At 35.0% G+C, this 22,920-nt stretch overlaps 1 protein-coding gene across 1 annotated transcript in view; it reads right to left on the bottom strand.

Moving 5' to 3' along the window:
- Positions 1-22,920, bottom strand: part of LOC128548781 (activating signal cointegrator 1 complex subunit 2 homolog) — a 40,519-nt gene that overhangs the window by 1,484 nt on the left and 16,115 nt on the right. The gene's annotated exons all lie outside the window — the stretch shown is intronic.

Genomic DNA, 22,920 nt, shown 5'->3' with positions numbered 1-22,920 from the left:
TCAATAAATGTTATCGAATTTGTTTTTTTTTCCTTCATTAATCTTTATGCTCTGCTGACTTTGGATTATAAATTTTGTTTTCAAAGAAGGCTTAAACACCGTGTAATTAAATATGAATTTAGAGTTTGAAGTATTCAACGGATAAGGAGAAACCTTTAAACGAGAATAACTTTAAATTGTTGTGCTTAAGAAGCAGTAATTATAATCATTACTACATTTTGTAATTCAAGTATCTATGCTTGCATCAACGTGAAAAAAGCTTGGTTAAAGACATCCAGTGGACAGCTTTCACTAAAATTATAAACTTTAAGTGTAGAAATTCCTCATTAAATGAATTTAACTTGACTAAATACATGTATATAAATTAGCTGTATTTGTAGAACCGTATGAATAACTAATAGTCAGGTGGTTTTAGCGACAAAAGTGCTCTAGAAATCATTTTATGAGGGCCGGCATGTTAATGCCAGAAGACAACATATTTGTGGAAGCTTGAACCTTACTGGTTACTTTGATAGCTGTCTCCAAAAATATAACAATGTTTTATGTAAATTAGAGGGGTCAAAAGGTCATGCGATGAAATTCTGATTTTGCGATTTTTTTGTGTAGCTTTTATTTCAATGATTATGTACTGGCAATTTTTCTGGAAAATTGTACCTTAAATGTATTATGAAACTATTTTTTAGTCATTAAGAATTGATGCAAGCCTAAAACAAAACATGAAAAATAGAAACAATGTCTAAAATTAGGGTCAAAGGTCATGCATTTTATCTATTTACCTCGAGACGTTGTCATCTATAGATACTATTACTATGTTATCCAAAAGTAATGAATGGAATTTATTCAAACTTCATACAAACATTAAGGACATTAAGGAAAAGTGCTTTGTACAAGTACAATAAATTTATTTAGCTTACTTTTTGAATTATCCCCCTTTATTAAACGTACATATAATATTTCTTTTCCAAAGAATTACGCTTAATTTAACTGATCATTTTTGTTGAAATTTCACAAAACGATAAAGTCCATTGAAAGAAACTGAAGTGTATAAAGTCATGAGTGTATCTAGCTCATTTTTTAAATTATCTCCCTTTATAGAATTTAGTTGTCTGAACAATATCATTAAACACTAAATGACAATACTTTCTATTCAGTGGTCTAAATAGTACTTACGTTACTGGCATCAGTTGATTGTTACAAAGCTTTTGTCAAAAGGTCTGTGGTATCGTACTTGCTTAAGGGATTGTTCAGTTATATAAAAAACGTATCAGCAGATGGTCACAATCAGTACTATAGACATAAAGATCAATATTTACCGTATCATGTACTTGTTAAATCAGACCTCAGCTCCTTGACACTTACGTTATCATCAATATATATCATGTACAGCAGAACATATTTGATAGTTGTATATTCCCTATGTCTGCATATTTTGTATCTATTTTAACACAGATATCTTAAGCATTGTTATAGAATATGGGGTTCCTTATTAGCCTATCTGATTTTTTGAAAATTATTGTCATCACTTGATCGTCATCGGCGTCTGCGTCTGCGTCGGTGTTGCCAGGCAAAGTTTTATGTTTAGGTCAACTTTTCTCCTAAACTATCAAAGCTATTACTTTAAAACTTGCATCACTTGTTCACTATCAATAGCTGATTTTGCTCAGCAAGAAACATAACTCCATTCTGCTTTTTGCAAGAAAATTGGCCCCTTTTGGACTAAACAATATCAGATTTCTTATTTAAGTTTTATGTTTAGGTCAATTTTCTCAAAAACTATCAAAGCTATTGCTTTAAAACTTGTAACACTTGTTAACCATCAAAAGCTGACTCTGTATAACAAGAAACATAACTCCATCCTGCTTTTTGCAAGAATTATGGCCCCTTTTAGACATAGAAAATATCAAATTTCTTGTTCAAGTTTTGTGTTTAGGTCAGTTTTTCTCCTAAACTATCAAAGCTATTACTTTAAAACTTGCAACACTTGTTAACCATCAAAAGCTGACTCTGTAAAGCAAGAAACATAACTCTATCCTGCTTACTTTGGACTTAGAAAATATCAGATTTCTTGCATAAATTTTGCGTTTAGGTAAAGTTTTCTCATTAACGGTCAAAGCTATTGCTTTAAAACTTGTAGCAGTTATTCGCCATTTAAAGCTGACTATGCACGGCAAGTACAGTAACTCTACATTGTTTTTTGTTTTCAAGAATAATGACCTCTTTTGGACTTAAAATGTCATGGGTATGACAATATTTCTATTATACAGAGACAAAAAAATCAGATGAGCATCTGCACCCGCAAGGCGGTGCTCTTGTTATATTTCAGCATGCTTTCATGGTAACGTATGTACCGATGCTTCTATTTACTTTTGAAAAAATGTACTGCATAAAATAGGTATAATTCGATTTTTTTTTATATTTGTGAGTTCTTATTTCAAGTCGCATAATTTTAATAAATAAAATGTTCCCTCCCACAATTTACTACCCTTTTAGCAATGACTGTCTACCACTGAGTACTAGTATATCAGGCTTTGTTTAGCGTACCATTTATTACCAAAATCTACGTTACATTATTACACAATGAACATTAAGTTTCAGTGCTTAGTTAACAAGCATCTCTAAATGACTTTTGAATAATTCGTTATGTAAATTATTTTAAAGTGCATTCTTTCACCAGATGAAGCTTATTGGTACATACGTTGCTTAATTATATTATGTCCTTTGTTCATTAAAACTCTTCATTGATAGAGAGTGAGTGGCCCAGTGTTTAGCAGGCTGGGCTACAACTCCAGCTGTCCGGGTTCGATTCAAGGTCGCGGCTGATATCCCGACTAGTGTTCAGTACTGGTACTGTTTCCAGCACTATCGGCCTACACTGGATGTTGGGAAGGTAAATATCACACCTGCCGTGGGCTCCGCTGGAAATAAGTTGTTCCATCCATTTCAGGTGCGGACTTTCGTCCATTACCCACTTTTAACAAGAAACTTTACCTTTTCCAAACTTTTATATCAAAACATGTAAATGTTGTGTTATATACCAAATAACCTTGATGAGTTTTCATGTAGGAACGCAGTTAAATAGTTCCGAAAGTTTATATGAACTCATTGCCCTATGCTGCTATTCTGGTAACTTCACATAAACGAATTATTTGACAATACTGAATATTGTTCTGTAATCATGAGTTTACAAGTATGTGTACATGTTTTAGTAACTCCCACATACAGCCGACATCATACTTACATAATAAATATATTGGCTTAAATATTCACCATTATAAACAATATGACATGTGCAAAGGTCAAGGTCACATGCACCCACATTAAGTTTCCTTTTTGTTTGTAGATAAAATTACTTCCCTTTTATATCATATAGTATAATAAATGTGTTTTCGTCAGTTTTAGAACTAATTCAAAAATGAAATTACGTTTGGTTCTGATAAATATAAGCTATTAACAATATCACATTTCCAGAATATGAACACAGACGCAAGTCACAACTTTATTGTATATATAGGTAATACTTGTTATGATTGCAATACAATTGTAGATATGCATTGACCAATACTGGTATTAACTTTCACTGTTGTTTTATTAATTAGTACCATATAAATATCTTGCATTTCATTTGTTTAATAATTACTATCCTTAAATATGATATAATATTTAATAACATTTTTATTTCTTATTTCTTCCCAATATAAAAATAAATCTCATTTGTTCTCTAAAATGCAGATATCAACATTTGAAAGCATTCAGCAATTATAGATTTCCAGACAATCTTAAAGTACATACCTCTTCATGAATTATATCATATATATAGTTATAATTTATATACACATGGCCATACAGTACACACCTCTTCATGAATTATAATACATATAGTTATCATTTATATACATATGCCTCCCGCCAGCTACTTTGAAAAGAAAATGCTGTATTAGCATGCGGTTTGTGAAAAATGCCCCTAGACGGATGGCATTGGTAACAATTTATTGTTTGATTTTACCAATCATCTACTTTGATCATCCTTAGTGGCATTTGGTGTAAACGTGCGAAGGGAACTGCATACAAAGACAAAAATAGGTGACATTAAGACAAATTGCTGTGTACAAGAACCTTTTGGACTTATCTTATTTTATCTAGTTGAGTTGTCCAGGCTATAACTCTAAAAGTGATGAAGAGACTTTATTCAATCTGCATACAAAATTAGAGGACATTAAGAGACGTTCTTGTGTACAAGAACCATAACTTAACATTGCTTTCTTCATAATAACCTTCCTTTAATTAATTTTTGTGTTAGGACAACTCCAAAATTATCTAAGAGATTTTGTGCAACTTTTTCACATTATGACAAGGTACGTTGAGAGGAAATGTTGCCATCGTGCTTACTTTTGCAAATTATCTCCCTTTATCAAATTTATTTGTCCTGAACGTTACAAATGGGAAAAGAAGTTTATATAAACTGCATACTGGGATAGATACATTTACTGGAAAAGAAAACATAACTCTTACAACTGACACTTTTAAATTACCCCCTTTTAATACCTTTTTAAAGATTTTCAAAGAAATGGTTCAAGGGATTGATTTTTAAAGGAACAATTTAAGGAAATGTATCCCAACAAACCACATTCTTTTATCATATTAAATTATGCTTGTCCTGAACATAAGTGAAAATTTATTCAAGGTAACAAGTTGACATTTGATTTGCATATAATGAGAGGAGATACAATGTGCAGCAAACTGTCTATACCAGTTTATATCCTTTTTGTTATATTAACGTGATTGAATAGTTTATCAATAAAAGTAAGCATTGTTGTAGTTGATAAATAATACCCTTTTATAGGCACGGTTATGTATCTTTTCAGTAGGTAATATGATCATGTTTATTTATATTTCATTGCACTTACTGCGACCTATGACATATATTTGTGACATTTAAACTGAGAAGCATCTGTATGATCAAACTGATTGCATTAGTTAGATAAAGGAAATTATCTTAACAAGAAATCAGAAATATTTGGTTAAGTAGTCTCACCCCGAATTAAAACAAGTCAGATCCGTCCGTAAGACAGCGTTCTCGACTTTTCTCATTGCTTGACTCTGAATTAGAGCTTTGCCAGTAAAAACTTGATAAAACTTTAACCAGAAAATATAAGCTAACAAGGGGCATAACTCTATAAAAATTCAAATCAGAGTTACAGGGTTTATTTCTCCTGGTGGAGACTTTGATAGTAAAGAACTACATGTATTTAAAGTTTCAAGTCAATAGTTTTGATCATACGTAACAGAGATATTTGACTTTATCAAAAACTTTAACCAAAATTTTTAGTCAAAAGGGGGCATAACTCCATCAAAATTCAAATCAGAGTTATGGAGATTGTTTCTTCTGGTGTAGACTTTGATAGTAAATAAATATGTTAAGTTTCAAGTCAACAGCTTTGATAGTAACAGAGATATTTGACTTTATCAAAAACTTTAACCAACGGCGACGCCGACTTCGACGCTGTGGCGAGTGCAATAGCTCTAGTTTTTCTTCGAAAAGTCGAGCTAGTAAAGCAACACAAACAAACATTTAAAACTTTACAACATGTCCTGCCAGAAGTATTCAACAGTATTTCATGAAAATATGTATGCAAATATTACATAAAGATTTACTGGAACGTTTTTAATTTGTAAAATAAAAGCTTTTCTAAAATTGTATAATTTTATAACTAATATATACTGAACAAAATAGCTATGTGCCCCTATTTTTGTTTGCCAATATCTTCAAAAAAAAAATAACATAAAATACTTCTTGAAATGTAGTGTACACTCAGAACAATATGTTATTGATAAAATGCCGAACTTCCAACAAAACCAAAAGACGTCTTCAGATATAATATTCATTCATTTTACGATTTCAACCAATTTTTGACAGGTCACAAAAAGTAAACAAAAATGTTTACAATGTGCATGTACATACTTAAAACGAAAACGTATTTTGGGAAGATAATGAAATAACTTCGTTAACTTGCATTTTCTAAAAACAGCATGCATTATATTTAACCATTCGCTAAAAATATTAGTATGAACAGTTCTTATTCTTACAAATGGTATTCACTTGTTTACTAGAAAAAGCTTTTATGTGTTTTTGTGACTTTTTTACAAATGGGGTGAGTTAGTAAATTGAATAAAATTATAGGTTGGCGTCACTTAATATTTTTGAAATTTTATATTTTTATTAACCACACTTTGTGCTAAAAGTATGCCAAATTTCAAAATTGTATTTACCGAATTTGCAAAGATATTGGAAAATTAGCAAATGCGTTTAGCTATTTTGTTCTGTATATATACCCTATGACCTTTAACCTTTATATATGAGCATGCAATGCGTTTTCGAGTGCGAGTCATAATTTATTAATTGGATACAAGTGTATGGTTTATTTAAACCTATAATTGTAAATCAAATCCTGTATAATGTGAAATTATTCATGAATCATTGCATCAGTGCCGAAAATTATGTGAAAATATCAGTTTTAACGCATGACCGTTTGACCTCTATAATTTGCATATAATGGTCATATATTATTTTGGAGACAGCGCCCAGATGAACCAGGGATGTTTAACCTTCAATAAAGTCTTTGTCTCTAAGCATTAACATTCCGGCCCTCATAAACTTTTTTCAGGGGCTAAAACCACCAGACTATAAACTCCATGTATGACAGTCATTTGTTTATAATAAATTAAGTTTTCAGTGGTAGTACACAATTGTACTGAGCCAAGCTAAGAATGGATTTCTTCACAAAACTTATACAAACGGTAATCTTGTTTCATGAGTCAAGAAGAAAAACATTCAACATCGCTAAACTATATCGTTATGTCACTGTTTACTTTTGCCCAGATTAGCATATCATCATTAATTAGTATAAGGCCCAAAATGTATTTCTCCAAGTATAATAACTGAATAGATATTATGATACATAACATAATAGACCAAGTTCTTTGAAGTAAGAACTTTGGAATCTGAAACGGACCAACTTTTCATACTACAATCACCTCCAACACATGTAGGCCAGCCTTACTGTACTCATTTGGCTTATCGAGATGACTTATTTTATGATCTGATATTTTATAGTTGTCGTTCCTTTATCAAAAGTTATCACGTTGTCCCAAAACGTGACGTCGTCAACACGTTGTCAATTACCCTGTAGAACAACCGTTGATTGATACCGTAGAACATTTAGTGGTTTTTGATCATAAAATAGGCGCAAAATATTTTCGTTCAAAATAATTCTTTAGTACAGTTGCAGAGGCTGACATATCTATTTTTAGAACACACTAATTGGACACTGAGAAGAGCCAATATTGATACTTAGAAATGCCAAATAAAGGGGAATTTTCTCCAGTTAACGACATGGAAGGTTTGTGTTTATCATTTTACACATTCTCTGCCAGAAATAATTGCATGCTAATCGAGCTTTACCATATAATTGATACCTTGTGTAACAGTACTCGGACAAAATACTACATGTACACACTGCCCTTTAAACATGCTAATTTGCATTTCATAGTACTTAGTAGAATAATGTTGTCAGTGCAGTCAATAAGCACATTTGTTCTATTATTCAAGAATCTTTGATCGTGTTTTTCAGTCTTTTTTGATAAATGATAGTTCAGTGTTTTATTGAATCAGGGTCTTTCAAAAATGAATTTGAGTGACCTGATTGAATCAAGAATTTAAAAGAGACTATAAGAACAATCAATTTTACCTATTTTATATATATTTATTTGTTAAATGTCATACAAAATTAACTGCACTATAATAAATGAATTGTAACCAGTTTAATTTTTAGTGATATTATCTTTTTTTTTGGAATGTTTTTTTATGAAGTGAGACTTTTCGGAAATTATTTTTGTGTCAAAAAATGAATATAATTAAGGGGGTTATGCCTTTAGAGCGCATCAGTAAGTTGATTTCTAACAACACTGACCATGTTTAAAGCATAAAAAGTGCATTCTTGCAACTTTTTTTTCAAAAAGTAGAAAAAATATTCTCCAAGGCCATAAAAACATTTGGGGTCGTGCCAAAAATTTAGGGTAGGTCGGGATACCGGAAACAAACAATTTTTTTTACACTTAAAAATAAAAAAAAAGAAAAAAAACATCCACTACAGGTATACACTAAACAACCTTTCTAATGCTACCTCTAAGTAGTCCAAATAATAGGATGTTTCGGGACAGCGTGGTAACTTTTGACAGTCGCTGTCTCCATCACGTCCAGACTTATTCTGCATATTTCTGTTAGGAAATCCCCAACTGAAATCCATTGGGAACGTTTTCTGGTACAAGTGCAGAGTATTTGTAATGATAACATCTCTGATAATGAATTTATGTTGACATTAAAGCATAAACTTCCCTCGTTTACATTTTATGAATGTATATTTTGTGTTTTGTTTCTGCAATTTGATGTCACTGGCAGTGTTTTGTTTATTGAAACTGGTGTCAGGGTAGATATCTCCTCGCACTTGTCAAATCATATTTTCAAAGATTTAAGTCTCTTTTTTAAAATATGGATTAAATTCAACCCAATTTAAGTTTTTATACATGAGTATTAATGTTTAATTTATTAAAGCAAGTAAGTCTGACCAGTATATTATGACTTTTTTTGGATTTTTTAATGTCTTCGTTTTCCTAACAGTAAAATGCAGATACGGGTAAGGCTTAGAGGGATGACCACTATAAAATATCAGACCATAAAATAATTAAGTCATCCCAATAAGTCAAATGAGTAAGGCTAATGCTACCAGTAGCCTGTTTGTAATATAACTTTGAAACTACCAAAGAGAACTGAATAAATTTTTCAGGAAATTTAGAACAATATATAAGACATTTTTTGATACAAAATATACAAGCTAGGTCCAAAAATAACCAATTTTATTACTAATCCAACGAAATCCCTATTTTTCAAAGTCGCAAAAGCCAATAATTATGCTACACTGGTAACTAACATGAAAGTTAACTGTTTTCATCAGAAATATTCTTGCAAGTTTATAATGAATTGAATTTCCAATTTTTATTTATTATCGCTGTCATTATTATGCTCACCTTGTAAGAAGGAGAGGTAGGCTATATTGTTTTGTAGATGTCTGTTGGTATGTTGGTCGGTCGGTCCATAGACCAATCGGTGTCCGGATTATAACTCCAGAACACTTGGGCCTAGGATCATTAAAGTTGAACTTGATAGGGAGGTTGGCCATGACCAGCAGATGCATGACCCCTAATAATTTTGAAGTCAGTAGGTCAAAGTTTAAACCATCAAGGTCACAGTGACCCAGAACAGTTAAACAGTTTCTGGATGATAACTCAAGAACACTTGAGCCTAGGATCATGAAAGTTAATAGGGAGGCTGGTCTTGACCAGCAGATGATTCCTAAAGATTTTAAGGCCAAAGGTCAAGGTCACAGTGACCTGGAACACATAAACATTACACAGACTTTAATATAGGGAAAAGTTTTGAAAATCTTCTTGTTCAAACCACAAAGCCTATAGGGCTTTGATATTTGTAATGTAGCATCATCTAGTGGTTCTCTACCAAGTTTGTTCAAATTATCCCCCTAGGGTCAAATATAGCCCCGCCCCGGGGGTCACATGGTTCATATAGACTTATATAGGAAAATGCTCATAAAATCTTCTTGTCAATAACCTACAACATTTAAATTTGGACCACATGTATAGTTTTGAATGGCAAGATGAACCTTGACATGAGTTGACCTTGATTTTGACCTAGTGACCTACTTTCACATTTCTGTAGCTACAGCCTTCAAATTTGGACCATGTGCATAGTTTTGTGCACCGAAAAAAACTTTTAACTTGACATTGACCTAGTGACCTACTTTCACATTTTTGAAGGTACAGGCTTCAAAGTTGGACCACATGCATAGTTTTGTGTTCAGAAATGAAATTTGACCTTGATTTTGACCCAGTGACCTACTTTCACATTTCTGAAGCTACAGGCTTCAAATTTGGACCACATGCATAGTTTTGTGTTCTGAAATGAACTTTGACCTTGAAATTGATCTAGTGACCTACTTTCACATGTCTCATGCATGGACCACATGCAGAGTGTTGTGTACTGAAATGAAATTTGACCTTGATTTTGACCTTGAGCTAGTCTTGAAACTTCGAACATTCAAAAATGGCTCAATGGTGGGTGCCAAGATCACTCTGTGATCTCTTGTTGTTTGATGATCTACACATTATTGTTTGTGGAGATGTCTGTATCTGAGTGGTTAGGCCAAACAATAAAGTATCTGCTTTATGGTTACTCGACTGTCCCCACAAAAATGGGGAACGTAAACAGTTTTTAGCTCACCTGAGCACAAAGTGCTCAAAGGTGAGCTTTTGTGATCGCCCTGTGTCCGTTGTCAGTCGTTGTCCGTCGTCCGTCGTCGTCGGGGTCAACAATTTGACTGTTAACACTCTAGAGGTCACAAATTTGAGCCAATCTTAATGTAACTTGGTCAGAATGTTACCCTGAAATAAATCTTGGATGAGTTCGATATGGATGAGTTCGATATTGGGTCATCTTGGGTCAAAAACTAGGTCACCAGGTCAGATCAAAGGAAAAGCTTGTTAACACTCTAGAGGTCACAGTTTTGGCCCAATCTTAATGAAACTTGGTCAAAATGTTACTCTCAATAAAATCTTGGACGAGTTCGATATTGGGTCATCTGGGGTTTAAAACTAGGTCACCAGGTCAAATCAAAGAAAAAGCTTGTTAACACTCTAGAGGATACATTTTTGGCCCAATCTTAATGAAACTTGGTCAGAATGTAACCCTCAATAAAATCTTGGACGAGTTCGATATTGGGTCATCTGGGGTCAAAAACTAGGTCACCAGGTCAAATCAAAGAAAAATCTTAACACTCTAGAGGTCACAATTTGGGCCCAATCTTAATGAAACTTGGTCAGAATGTTACCCTCAATAAAGCCTTGGATAAGTTTGATATTGGGTCATCTGGGGTCAAAAACTAGGTCACCAGGTCAAATCAAAGGAAAAGCTTGTTAACTCTGTAGAGGCCACATTTATGATATATCTTCGTGAAACTTGGTCAGAATGTTAATCTTGATGATCTCAAGGTCCAGTTTGAATCTGGGTCATGTGGGATCAAAAATTCGGTCATCAGATCAAAGGAAAAGCTAGTTTACACTGTAGAAGCCACATTTATGACCATATCTTGATGAAACTTAGTGAGAATGTTAATCTTGAGGCTGTATAGGTCCAGTTTGAATCTGGGTCAGGTGGGGTCAAAAACTAGGTCACTAGGTCAAATCAAAGGAAAAGCTTGTTAACACTCTAGAGGCCACATTTATTATTGTATCTTTATGAAACTTTGTCAGAATGTTAATTTTGATAATCTTTAGGTCAAGTTCGAACCTGGGTCATGTCAGGTCAAAAACTAGGTCACCGAGTCAAATCAAAGGTAAAGCTTGTTAACACTGTAGAGGCCACATTTAAGACTGTATCTTTATGAAACTGAGTCAAAATGGTAATCTTGATATTCTCAAGGTCCAGTTAGAATCTGGGTCATGAAGGATCAAAAACTAGGTCACCAGGTCAGATCAAAAGAAAAGCTAGTTTAAACTGTAGAGGCCACATTTTTGACCATACCTTAATGGAACTAGGTCAGAATGTTAATCTTGATGATCTATAGGTCAGATTCAAATCTGGGTCAGGTGGGGTAAAAAACTAGGTCACTAGGTCAAATCAAAGGAAAAGATAGTTAACACTCTAGAGGCCACATTTATGACCATATCTTAATGAAACTTAGTCAGAATGTTATTCTTGATGATCTTTAATTCAAGTCTGGGTTAGGTGGGTCAAAAACTAGGTCACCAGGTCAAATCAAAAGTAAAGCTTGTTAACATTCTAGAGACCTAATTTTAAGTTTGAAACTCATGAGAATTGATCAGAATGTTTGTCCTGATGACCTCTAGGTCAAAGGAATTTAATTATCTCCCTGGATCCTGCAATTACTCAAAATGTATTCAAGCTAGGTTCATGAAACTTTGTATGTGAAAAGAGGGCATTAAGTAGATTATGCACATACAGGACTTATGCTCGTAGGTCAAAGGTCAAGGTCACTATTGGAGGTCAAGCAATAATTTTTATACGCCCGAAGGGATGTATTATGTTACACACATGGTGTCCGTCTGTCCTTCCGTTAGCAATTTTGTGTCCACTCTGTAACTCTTGAACCCCTTGATGATTTCAAAGAAACTTGACAAATGTTCACCACACTGATATGACGTGCAGAGCACATGTTTTGAATGTCTCGCTTCAAGGTCGTACTTAGGGTTCAAAGGTCATATCAGTTTGTTTCGTGTCTGTTCTGTAACTCTTGGACTGCTTAAAGGATTTCAAAGAAACTTAGCACAAATGTTCACCACACTGAGACAACATGCAGGGTGCATGTTTCGGATGACTCGCTTCAAGGTCAAGGTCACACTTAGGTGTCAAAGGTCGTATACGACTTAGCTTTGTGTATATTGCTCTGCCTTGCAGTGCTTTTGTTTTTATTTGGCAGATCCTTTTTTTGTTCACTTATTTTGATTCAGAAGCAACTGCATGAAATATGCCGTATAGCAGTTAGTGTTATGGTGGATATCAGGCCCCATTGTTTTTATTCAGAAGCAACTGCATGAAATATGCCATATAGCAGTAAGTGTTATGGTGGATATCAGGCCCAATTGTTTTGATTCAGAAGCAACTGCATGAAAATTTGCCATAGAGCATTAAGTGTTGTGGTGGATATCAGGCCCCATTATTTTGAAGCAACTGCATGAAATATGCCATAGAGCAGTAAGTGTTATGGTGGATATCAGGCCCCATTGTTTTGAAGCAACAACATGAAATATGCCATAGAGCAGTTAGTGTTATGGTGGATATCAGGCCCCATTGTTTTGAAGCAACAGCATGAAATATGCCATAGAGCAGTTAGTGTTATGGTGGATATCAGGCGTCATTGTTTTGAAGCAACAGCATGAAATATGCCATAGAACAGTTAGTGTTATGGTGGATATCAGGCGTCAATGTTTTGAAGCAACAGCATGAAATATGCCATAGAGCAGTAAGTGTTATGGTGGATATCAGGCGTCATTGTTTTGAAGCAACAACATGAAATATGCCATAGAACAGCTAGTGTTTTGGTGGATATCAGGCCCCATTATTTTGAAGCAACTGCATGAAATATGCCATAGAACAGCTAGAGTTATGGTGGATATCAGGCCCCATTGTTTTGAAGCAACAGCATGAAATATGCCATAGAGCAGTTAGTGTTATGGTGGATATCAAAACCCCATTATTTTTGAAGCAACAGCATGAAATATGCCATAGAGCAGTTAGTGTTATGGTGGATATCAGACCTCATTGTTTTGAAGCAACAGCATGAAATATGCCATAGAGCAGTAAGTGTTATGGTGGATATCAAGCCCCATTATTTTGAAGCAACAGCATGAAATATGCCATAGAGCAGTTAGTGTTATGGTGGATATCAGGCCCCATTGTTTTGCAGCAACTGCATGAAATATGCCATAGAGCAGTTAGTGTTATGGTGGATATCAAGCCCCATTATTTTGAAGCAACGGCATAAAATATGCCATAGAGCGGTTAGTGTTATGGTGGATATCAGGCCCCATTGTTTTGAAGCAACTGCATGAAATATGCCATAGAGCAGGCAGTAAGTGTTATGGTGGATATCATGCCCCATTGTTTTGAAGCAACTGCATAAAATATGCCATAGAGCAGTTAGTGTTATGGTGGATATCAGGCCCCATTTGTTTTGAAGCAACAGCATGAAATATGCCATAGAGCAGTTAGTGTTATGGTGGATATCAGGCCCCATTGTTTTGAAGCAACAGCATGAAATATGCCATATAGCAGTTAGTGTTATGGTGGATATCAGGCCCCATTGTTTTGAAGCAACAGCATGAAATATGCCATAGAGCAGTAAGTGTTATGGTGGATATCAGGCCCCATTAAGTGTTATGGTGGATATCAGGCCCCATTATTTTGAAGCAACTGCATGAAATATGCCATATTGCAGTTAGTGTTATGGTGGATATCAAGCCCCATTATTTTGAAGCAACGGCATAAAATATGCCATAGAGCGGTTAGTGTTATGGTGGATATCAGGCCCCATTGTTTTGAAGCAACTGCATGAAATATGCCATAGAGCAGGCAGTAAGTGTTATGGTGGATATCATGCCCCATTGTTTTGAAGCAACGGCATAAAATATGCCATAGAGTGGTTAGTGTTATGGTGGATATCAGGCCCCATTGTTTTGAAGCAACTGCATGAAATATGCCATAGAGCAGGCAGTAAGTGTTATGGTGGATATCATGCCCCATTGTTTTGAAGCAACAGCATGAAATATGCCATAGAGCAGTAAGTGTTATGGTGGATATCAGGCCCCATTAAGTGTTATGGTGGATATCAGGCCCCATTATTTTGAAGCAACTGCATGAAATATGCCATATTGCAGTTAGTGTTATGGTGGATATCAAGCCCCATTGTTTTGAAGCAACAGCATGAAATATGCAACCCATTCTTTTGAAGCAACTGCATGAAATATGCCATAGAGCAGTTAGTGTTATGGTGGATATCAGGCCCCATTGTTTTGAAGAAACTGCATGAAATATGCCATAGAGCAGTTAGTGTTATGGTGGATATCATGTCCCATTGTTTCGCAGCAACTGCATGAAATATGCCGTAGAGCAGTTAGTGTTATGGTGGATATCAGGCCCCATTGTTTCGAAGCAACTGCATGAAATATGCCATAAAGCAGTTAGTGTTATGGTGAATATTGAACCCTGGCATTATTTTGAAGCAGTTGCTTGAAATATGCCATATAGCAGTTATGGTGGATATCAAACCCTATTATTTTAAAGCAGCAGGAAAAACTGTATTGAATATGCAATGTAGCAGCATAATTATGACAACCCTCCATAATTTTGAAGCAATGCCATGATATAATATTATTTAATTTGGTACTTGACCATACACCTGGTTAGTGTAGCACATTATGACAGCTGGTACAGAAATTCCATGCACATTCCAGAGTTACTACTACTAGACATAACTAATTAGCTGAAAGATAGTTAGATAGATGTTATGACTGGACATGATGTCTTGATTATTTACAATGGGTGGAAGACAAATAAATCAATCATTATATACCATAGGATTGCTTTGATATGTAATTGACTTGGTAATGTTGTTTGGTAAGAGAGCATTTAGTGTTTTTTTTTGTTTACAGACAAAGTTACATACAACCATTTAAGCTCAAATGAATCTTGTGAACCAGGAAATCATTGTTTTTAATTAACTTTTCAGGAAATCTGAATTGTACTGTTCCATATTTCTTGTTATTCACTGAGTTAGGCAAGTGAAATATCTGTGATTCATCTTGAATTAACTCCTTCTGATATTTTGTTCTAATAATTGAAGTGCAGTACATATATAGCATAAAGCTGACGTCATATTGGTCTGCTGTGGAAATATTGTGCCACTTTATTCTGCTAAAGAACAAGTGCATATTTCTCAATGCACAGCCAATAATCTTTTTATTACATATGTATATATACACATACTAATACTATATAAATACAATGTAGTATGAATTTGTTTAATAGCAATTGACAATCTCAAAAATTAACCCAACCACACATATGAAAATGACTTCACCAACCTGGTATAAATTTTCAGACACAATGGCACATCCAAAGATTCCTACAAATATTCATTTATTCCTAGAACAGTAATTATAAGACAGTGGAACATGTTGCCTGCTATTGCACACACAGCAGCCACAGTTGACTCCTTCAAAGCTATTGTCACTGTGTGTGTTCTAATCTCTGCCCTCAGTTTCTAACCAGCAACCAATTTACAAAGTTTTCATCATGTAAATTTAGAAACTGTTATTGCATGACAATAATGTACAAATTTGATATGTAAAACACCATAAAATTCTCTGGAGTGCCTATACATAATCTTCAAAGTTATGCAGGAGTGTAGGAACGATATCAGTACCAAAGACATTGATGTTTCTGATTCCATTTTAACTGAAGGTAGAATAAAACCAAATGTGTCATAATACAATGTAATATGCTTTATAGCAATATTATTAGCCAATGTTGTTCCTCGTTGAAATCTTTGAATATTTAGTGTTTTTTTTGTTATTGCTAGATGTATTTTCGATCAACAAGATCTGTAGGCTCTTGTGTGAACTATCACAAGTTAAAAATGTTTCCATGTTTTGCTGATCCTTTAGGACCTTCAAGTAAATAGAAAACCTTGAAACAATTTTTCCATGACTATCTGATGTTAACTTTTCATGATATATTTCATGTAAAGAACTTTTAGTCAGTAGACAAAGCTCTTGCACTAACTAATGTTTAGGTTCGAGATGATAGGGAATGGTGCACATCTGGAGTGATTAGGAATAGGTGCACTAACTAGCAATTTATTCTAACACAGAGTAAGACTGTATTTTTGCTCAGATTGTCTTACAATGGCATGTTTTTTCTGGGTTGCTTGTAGTTATTTCTTCAATGTTGCACTTAATCATTAGAGCATGTTGAAGTAAATCTAAGAATCTAAATTTGAGTGTACGATGTTGATGAGAGAAGTCATGAAGGGCATTTTAATATAACAGTAGTGCCAACTGTTACAAAATGCACTGAAGCAACACTTTGTTTAAAATCTTTACTTACAGAGAAGTTGTCATTTTCTCAATCCACTAATTCAAGGCCATAATAAGAGGATAGAGAGTATCTCTCTGGTTATCAAACTTACCTGAGATTTTACGCCCATAAACATTGTGGCAAACTGACAAACACTGGTTAAGAACTAGAATGGATTCTGTCTAGTCTGCATTTGAGATATTCAAGAAATAACCAGAAAGACTGGGATCAGCTGGTCAAACTTTGCTTAGATATTTTGCCAAAGTTGTTTATTCAAGTGTAAGGTGGTGGTAGAATATTATGGAACTAAATTATAGAAACAGGTATGCCATTGATCAGCTTTACTTTGAATAGTTGACAGTTCAAGTTATATACTGCAAAAATCAAAGCTATAAGCTGTTTTATTGTTGAAAACTATTTCAGTTTGTAATGTGAGGTTAATATGGTATTTTCTTTATTATGCTCTATGTCATTTTTAGGATCATGCCTTTCAAGCCTTTGTACTTAAATTTGGTGAAGAGTCCTTGTTTGAAAGGTGATGTTAGCAGGGTATTATTTAGCCTGCAAAAAGGCTGACAGTTTTAGCTCAGACTCTTAAAATTTCCAATGAAAATTTGCATGAAAAAATTTACATGGTATTGCTTCATTCAAGTACTCATTCATTTATCAAAATATTAGTATGAGACAATCAGTGAGAGTAACCTTTGTGTTTTCATGAGTTTTAGCTTGACTATTCAAACAAGAGGCCATGATGGCCCTATATCGCTAATGGTACCATTGCTTTAACAAAAAAAAAAAAAAATCTTACAAGGTACAATATGTCAAATACACTAAAAATTGAAGTATCACCTGTTGTACCAAGAAAAGGGTCTCAGTTTTTCTACAGCACTCATAAAAGTTACTAAATAGATTATAGTAATATAAAAGGGAGTAATAAAAAATTACTGTAAGGAACAACGATCTGCCAAATAAAAACAGGCATGCAATGCAACACAAAGCAAGCATATTCACCTAAACAAAGATATGACCTTTGACTCTAAGTGTGACCTTGCATGAATTTAGCATCCCAACATGCGTGCACGTCCTTTCAGAGTGAAACTTTGTGTCGGTTTTCTGAAATCATAGGGTTTCAAGAGTCAGAGAAGGAATGCACAACAACAGACAGAACAACGTCACTGGGCGATAACATAATATGTCCGCGAGCGTAAAAAGAATCGAATTTATGTTACAGTTGTGTGAAGTTTGTAAATCAAATCATAATGAGCGTCATTGTACAGACAATTAAATAGCTAATCGCCCTATCAGGGCTAATTGAACCATATGGGTATCTGCGGTTCAACAAAAACCAGATCTATGGTGACACAAGTTTTGCCAAGTTGTAAAAAAATCTATGAAGCTGTATTGTGCAGACAAGGCAAATAGCTAATTTTGACCCTTCAGGGCCATAACTTGGAACCATAATGGATTGCCTTCAGAAGAACACATCTTAGGTGTCAGTTTTGCAATTGGTCAAACAATCAAATAACACATCGCGACAAAATGTAGACGGACACGGACGAAGGTATCAAAAAAGGTAAGCTGTTATAATCCAAAGTAGACGTCTGAGTCGGTGTCTGCATTGGCGTCCCAATGTGGTTAAGTTCTTGTAACTAACTTGGTATCTCAGTAACCACTTGTGGGAATAGATTTAAACTTCATACACTCATCCACTGTGATAAACTGACTTTAATACATTGCACAGGTTCCATAACTCTGTTTTGCTTTTTAGCTCACCTATTGTGACCGCTCTATGTCCGTCCTCCGTCAATTTTTTCTAAAAAAATCTTCTTCTTGAAAACCACTGGGCAGAAGGATTCCTGATCCTTTGGTGGCCCCCTTTCAAAATTGTTCAAAGAATTGAATTCCATGCAGAACTCTGGTTGCCATGGCAACCGAAAGGAAAATCTTTAAAAATCTTCTTGTCCAAAACCAAAGGGCCTAGGGCTTTGATATCTGGTATATAGCATCATCTAGTGGTCCTCTACCAAAATTGTTTAAATTATTCCCCTAGGGTCAAATATGGCCCCGCCCCGGGGGTCACATGGTTTATATAGACTTATATAGGGAAAACTTTGAAAATCTTCTTGTACAAAACTGCATGGCCTAGGGCTTTGATATTTGGTATGTAGCATCATCTAGTGGTCCTCTACCAAAATTGTTAAAATTATTTCCCTAGGGTCAAATATGGCCCCGCCCCGGGGGTCACATGGTTAATTTAGACTTATATAGGGAAAACTTTGAAAATCTTCTTGTACAAAACCGCATGGCCTAGGGCTTTGATATTTGGTATGTAGCATCATCTAGTGGTCCTCTACCAAAATTGTTCAAATTATCCCCCTAGGGTCAAATATGGCCCCGCCCCGGGGGTCACATGGTTTATATAGACTTATATAGGGAAAACCTTGAAAATCTTCTTGTACTAAACCACACAGCCTAGGGCTTTGATATTTGGTATGTAGCATCATCTAGTAGTCCTCTACCAAAATTGTTCAAATTATCCCCCTAGGGTCAAATATTGCCCCGCTCCGGGGGTCACATGGTTTATATAGACTTATATAGGGAAAACTTTGAAAACTTCTTGTACTAAACCACACGGCCTAGGGCTTTGATATTGGTATGTAGCATCATCTAGTGTCTCTACCAAAATTTTTCAAATTATCCCTCTAGGTCAAATATGGCCCCGCCCGGGTCCCAAGTTACATGACTTTTATATGAAAAAAAATTAAAAATCTCTTGCTGAAACCACAACACTTAGACTTTGATATTTGGTTTGTAGCATTGTCTTATGGTCCTCAACCAAAATTGTTCAAATTGTACCCCTGGGGTGAAAAGAGGCCCTGCCGTGGGGGTCCTAAGTTTTATATAGACTTATATAGGAAAAAACTTTAAAAATCTTCTTGTCTGAAACCATATGACCTATGCTTTTGATATTTGGCATGATGCATTGTCTAGTAGTCCTCTACCAAAATCATTTAAATTTTGCCCCTGGGGTTAAAAGAGGCCCCGCCCTGGGGTCACTTAGTTACTATGTGAGTTATATAGGAAAAAATACTTAAAAAATCATTTGATCCTATTTCCAAGACTGTTTAATTATAATTACCTGATGTCTCCAAATAATATGATGTAACTTGAATGTGACCTTGACCTACTGACCTACTTTCTTGTTTTTTAAGATACAGCCTTGAAATTTTGATGACATACACAGTTTTGCACACCAATCGTAAAACTGAATTTCATTGACCATGAATGTGACATACTGACTTTCTTAATATTTTATCATCAGTTTGATCTTTGAAACATGTAGCTCATATTACTCAGGTGAGCGATCAAGGGTCATCATGACCCTCTTGTTTACAAAATCTTGCCCCTATTTCGATTAAGCAATTTTTGGTAAAGTTTTTGTATGATAAGCTGGTATCTCCAAACTTTCTGATGGGAATGGATAGGGGCCACAGTTTTGGTTCAATCTTCATAAAACTTGGTCAGAGAGTTTGGTATCGTGAAGTCTTGGATGATTTTGAATCTGGGTCATGTGGGATAAAAATCAAGGTCACTAGGTCAAATCAAAGGAAAAGCTTGTTTACACTCTACCCCTGCAAAATATAATGTTACTGTTCATGAACAGCGCATGCATATTTCATGAATGGAGTTCATGAACACTTCATGAATTGTTCGTGAAGATAAAATGGCACAAATTCTTGAAACATTCTTAAATACCGTGTTCATGAACAGTGCATGAAAAGTGAAAGATGACTTCAAGAACTAATGTACATGAACAGTTCATGAACTATTCACTTCATGAATAGTTTTTGATATTTTGTTGAACATGAATAGTTCATGAACTTCTTGCTATATGTTTTTATTGTGCCATTTTATCTTTACAAACTGGCAGTGAACCATTCATGAACATGATTCTTCATTAGTTCATGAACTACCTTTCATGAGTAGTGCATGAAAGATTCAAGAAAATAACATCATGATTGTTCCTTTAACCTATTATCATGGACAATTCAAGAACTCTTTGTGATTCTTTAGTAGTTCATGAACTGTTAATGAACACTTTTTTTAAGGACAGTTCATGTCCAAAAATTCATGAACACAAATCAAGAACTGTTGAAGGTTAGTTCAGGAACAGTTCTTTAATGGTTTGAAGTGTTAATGATTTCAAGAACTGCATTTCACAGGGGTAAAAATATGAATACCTTAAAACAACTTCTCATGAACAGCTTGATGGATCTTCATCAGACTTGGTCTGTAGCATTGGTAGAAGGTCCTATACAAATTTGTTCAAATGTGGCACCTGGCCAAATGCCTTTAAAGAACTTCTAATGAACTGCTGATGCCAATGGCAGTTATAAAGATACATTGATGATCGGACATGCCGAGTACATGATCCCTATTGCAGCCAACCATCAGTGTCTCTTTGACTTCCGCTCCTGTCCCCTGTTGACTTCTTGCCTATTACTACTATGCATTGGGGATGACATGTGCTTTTCTACAAAAGCATCTTCTAGTTCCACACAATTTTGAAGACCTGAGAAGGGTACAATAAAGTGTTTGAGCTATTTGTCATATGTTACACTAATTTTTAGCTCACCTGAGCACGAAGTGCTCAAAGGTGAGCTTTTGTGATCGCCCTGTGTCCGTCGTCCGTCGTCGTCCGTCCGTTCGTCCGTCGTCAACAATTTGACTGTTAACACTCTAGAGGTTACATTTTTGGCCCAATCTTAATGAAACTTGGTCAGAATGTTACCCTCAATAAAATCTTGGACGAGTTCGATATTGGGTCATCTGGGGTCAAAAACAAGGTCACCAGGTCAAATCAAAGGAAAAGCTTGTTAACACTCTAGAGGTCACATTTTTGGCCCAATCTTAATGAAACTTGGTCAGAATGTTACCCTAAATAAAATCTTGGACGAGTTCGATATTGGGTCATCTGGGGTCAAAAACTAGGTCACCAGATCAAATCAAAGGAAAAGCTTGTTAACACTCTAGAGGTCACAATTTTGGCCCAATCTTAATGAAACTAGGTCAGAATGTTACCCTCAATAAAATCTTGGACGAGTTCGATATTGGGTCATCTGGGGTCAAAAACTAGGTCAACAGGTCAAATCAAAGGAAAAGCTTGTTAACACTCTAAAGGTCACATTTTTGGCCCAATCTTAATGAAACTAGGTCAGAATGTTACCCTCAATAAAATCTTGGACGAGTTCGCTATTGGGTCATCTGGGATCAGAAACTAGGTCACCAGGTCAAATCAAAGGAAAAGCTTGTTAACACTCTAGAGGTCACATTTTTGGCCCAATCTTAATGAAACTTGGTCAGAATGTTACCCTCAATAAAATCTTGGATGAGTTCGATATTGGGTCATCTGGGATCAAAAACTAGATTGCCAGGTCAGATCAAAGGAAAAGCTTGTTAACACTCTAGAGGTCACATTTTTGGCCCAACCTTAATGAAACTTGGTCAGAATGTTATCCTCAATAAAGTCTTGGACGAGTTTTATTTTGGGTCATCTGGAGTCAAAAACTAGGTCACCAGGTCAAATCAAATGAAAAGCTTGTTTACACTGTAGAGGCCGCATTTTTGACTGTATCTTCATGAAACTTGGTCAGAATGTTAATATTGATGATCTTAAGGTCAAGTTTGAATCTTGGTCATGTCGGGTCAAAAACTAGGTCACCCGCTCAAATCAAAGGAAAAGCTATTTTACACTGTAGAGGCCACATTTATGACCGTATCTTAATGAAGCTTGGTCAAAATGTTAATCTTGATGATCTATAGGTCAAGTTCAAATCTGGGTCAGGTTGGGTCAAAAACTAGGTTATGACTGTATCTTCATGAAACTTGGTCAGAATGTTAAATTTGATGATCTTTAAGTCAAATTTGAATCTAGGTCATGTCGGGTCAAAAACTAGGTCACCGGGTCAAATCAAAGGAAAAGCTAGTTAACACTTTAGAGGCCACATTTATGACCATATCTTAATGAAACTTTGTCCAAATATTAATCTTGATGATCTTTGGGTCAAGTTCAAATCTGGGTCAGGTGGGGTCAAAAACTAGGTCACTAGGTCAAATCAAAGGAAAAGCTTGTTAACACTCTAGAAGTCACATTTATGACTATATCTTCATGAAACTTAGTCAGAATGTTAAACTTGATG

Source organism: Mercenaria mercenaria, chromosome 15 (genome assembly GCF_021730395.1).
Source record: "Mercenaria mercenaria strain notata chromosome 15, MADL_Memer_1, whole genome shotgun sequence".
NCBI classification, from domain to species: domain Eukaryota; kingdom Metazoa; phylum Mollusca; class Bivalvia; order Venerida; family Veneridae; genus Mercenaria; species Mercenaria mercenaria.
The sequence above is the reverse complement of the archived record's forward strand: the minus strand, read 5'-3'. Positions and strand labels throughout refer to the sequence as shown.